We start from the raw sequence: 2,705 nt of genomic DNA, 5'->3' as shown, positions 1-2,705 counted from the left end.
AACATAGCAAATAAAAAATACATTGACATGTTTTTCTCATTGTCAACAAAAATGTTGAGTTTCTGTTTTTTTATGAATTTTGTATAGATCGGTTGCATATGTACTTCAATGTTGGTGCATGTGTTCTGCTCTAGGCTCAGATTGTTTGCTTGAAACTCTGCACAATACACATATTGGATTTCCTTTGCTTTTGTTGTACAATGTATTTACCTAAAAATTGTTGCTGTGGGTTTGTAAAAATTCAAGCTGCGTCATTGCTACATTTGGACTCCATGGGATTTGATGAGCTTGTTGCTCTTCTGAAAGGTATCACATTATTCAAAGTGAGGTGCATATATAGATAGCATTGATTTTTTCTCAATCGACGTTTTTTTTATTATGGATAGGGTATAAATGCATGATTAGCAACTTTTGTTGTTACTTTCCATGTTTTCCATATATCTATTGCAGTCCATATTGTGATGCCAAACATGAGTGGCGGGCGGGAGTGCCAAGGGTGGCGGGAGACCTGGCATCTACCTAGGTTAGTACATGCTACAATCCCCATCTCTCTCTCTCTCTCTCTCTGTGTGTGTGTGTGTGTGCGCGCGCGCGCTGATCGGTCCATAGATCAGATACTTTGTCATGAGCTTGCAACATATATAGTGTATTTTGCAGCTCCTGCATGCGCACTACATGTCCTAGCCAGTAATTATCAAAAATGTTAAGAACCATGCATTTTGAGCTCACGTGGATTGAGCTAAATATGAATATTGTTGCTGTATGTTTCAGGGGTATGTACTAAAAATGATGAAATAATACGAGACATTAGGCATGTATTTTAGTGAATTAAATATGGCAATTGTGGTGTGTTTAGATTCCAAGGAGAAAGCAGAGGCATGTATTTGACGCCCCCGATTCAATCGTACACTAATCATGCACGCAAATGTGTACGATCAAGATCAGGGACTCACGGGAAGATATCACAACACAACTCTAAAACATAAATAAGTCATACAAGCATCATAATACAAGCCAGGGGCCTCGAGGGCACGAATACAAGTGCTCGATCATAGATAAGTCAGCGGAAGCAACAATATCTGAGTACAGACATAAGTTAAACAAGTTTGCCTTAAGAAGGCTAGCACAAACTGGGATACAGATCGAAAGAGGCGCAGGCCTCCTGCCTGGGATCCTCCTAACTACTCCTGGTCGTCGTCAGCGGGCTGCACGTAGTAGTAGGCACCTCCGGTGTAGTAGGGGTCGTCGTCGACGGTGGCGTCTGGCTCCAGGGCTCCAGCATCTGGTTGCGACAACCAGGTAGAAGGGAAAGGGGAAAAGAGGGAGAAAAGCAACCGTGAGTACTCATCCAAAGTACTCGCAAGCAAGGAGCTACACTACATATGCATGGGTATATGTGTAAAGGGCCATATCGGTGGACTGAACTGCAGAATGCCAGAATAAGAGGGGGATAGGTAATCCTGTCGAAGACTACGCTTCTGGCAGCCTCCGTCTTGCAGCATGTAGAAGAGAGTAGATTGAAGTCCTCCAAGTAGCATCTTCAAGTAGCATCTCCAGTAGCATCGCATAGCATAAACCTACCCGGCGATCCTCCCCTCGTCGCCCTGTGGAAAAGTGATCACCGGGTTGTCTGTGGAACTTGGAAGGGTGTGTTTTATTAAGTATCCGGTTCTAGTTGTCATAAGGTCAAGGTACAACTCCAAGTCGTCCTGTTACCGAAGATCACGGCTATTCGAATAGATTAACTTCCCTGCAGGGGTGCACCAACTTACCCAACACGCTTTATCCCATTTGGCCGGACACACTTTCCTGGGTCATGCCCGGCCGCGGAAGATCAACACGTCGCAGCCCCACCTAGGCACAACAGAGAGGCCAGCACGCCGGTCTAAACCTAAGCGCGCAGGGGTCTGGGCCCATCGCCCTGAGCACACCTGCACGTTGCGTGGGCGGCCGAAAGCAGACCTAGCCTAGTGGTGTTCCAGTCCAATTCGGCGCGCGCCGCTCCGTCGCTGGCGTCACGAAGTGCTTCGGCTGATACCACGACGTCGAGTGCCCATATCTTTCCCACGTAGTTGGTTAGTGCGTATAGGCTCGTAGCCAACTCAGATCAAATACCAAGATCTCGTTAAGCGTGTTAAGTATCCGCGAACGCCGAACAGGGCCAGGCCCACCTCTCTCCTAGGCGGACTCAACCTGCCCTGTCGCTCCGCCACAACGATCCACTCGCGGGTGCTCCACCAGCCGACCCGTCTTTGGTCACCACATGTATCATATATACCCGTGATCACCTCCCGAGTGATCACGGCCCGATAGTATAGCACAGCAGACGGACAAGAATGTAGGGCCACAGATGAAAATACTAGCATCCTATGCTAAGCATGTAGGATTGTGGGTAAGGTATCAATGACTGTAGCAACAATGACAGGCTATGCATCAGAATAGGATTATCGGAAAGCAGTAACATGCTACACTACTCTAATGCAAGCAGTATAGAGTAGAATAGGCGATATCTGGTGATCAAGGGGGGGGGGGGGCTTGCCTGGTTGCTCTGGCAAGAGAGAGGGGTCGTCAACTCCGTAGTTGAACTGGGCAGCAGCAGCGTCGGTCTCGTAGTCTACCGGAGAGAAGAGGGGGAAGAAACAATGAATACCATGTAAACAGATGCATATCGATGCATGACATGACAAGTAACGATGCTAGGCGTG

General features: G+C 47.4%; 1 long non-coding RNA gene across 7 annotated transcripts in view; it reads left to right on the top strand.

The window, feature by feature from the left end:
• LOC119354440 overlaps positions 1-2,705 on the top strand; it is a 13,113-nt gene that overhangs the window by 3,126 nt on the left and 7,282 nt on the right. For 6 of the 7 annotated variants that reach the window (XR_005170931.1, XR_005170927.1, XR_005170929.1 and 3 more), the window contains exon 3: positions 247-523. This is a non-coding gene — a long non-coding RNA (uncharacterized LOC119354440). The remainder of the gene's footprint in view (positions 1-246; positions 524-2,705) is intronic. The other variant, XR_005170930.1, reaches the window with a different exon arrangement.

Source organism: Triticum dicoccoides, chromosome 2A (genome assembly GCF_002162155.2).
Source record: "Triticum dicoccoides isolate Atlit2015 ecotype Zavitan chromosome 2A, WEW_v2.0, whole genome shotgun sequence".
Taxonomy (NCBI): Eukaryota; Viridiplantae; Streptophyta; class Magnoliopsida; order Poales; family Poaceae; genus Triticum; species Triticum dicoccoides.
This window is presented reverse-complemented; position numbering and strand designations above follow the sequence as displayed.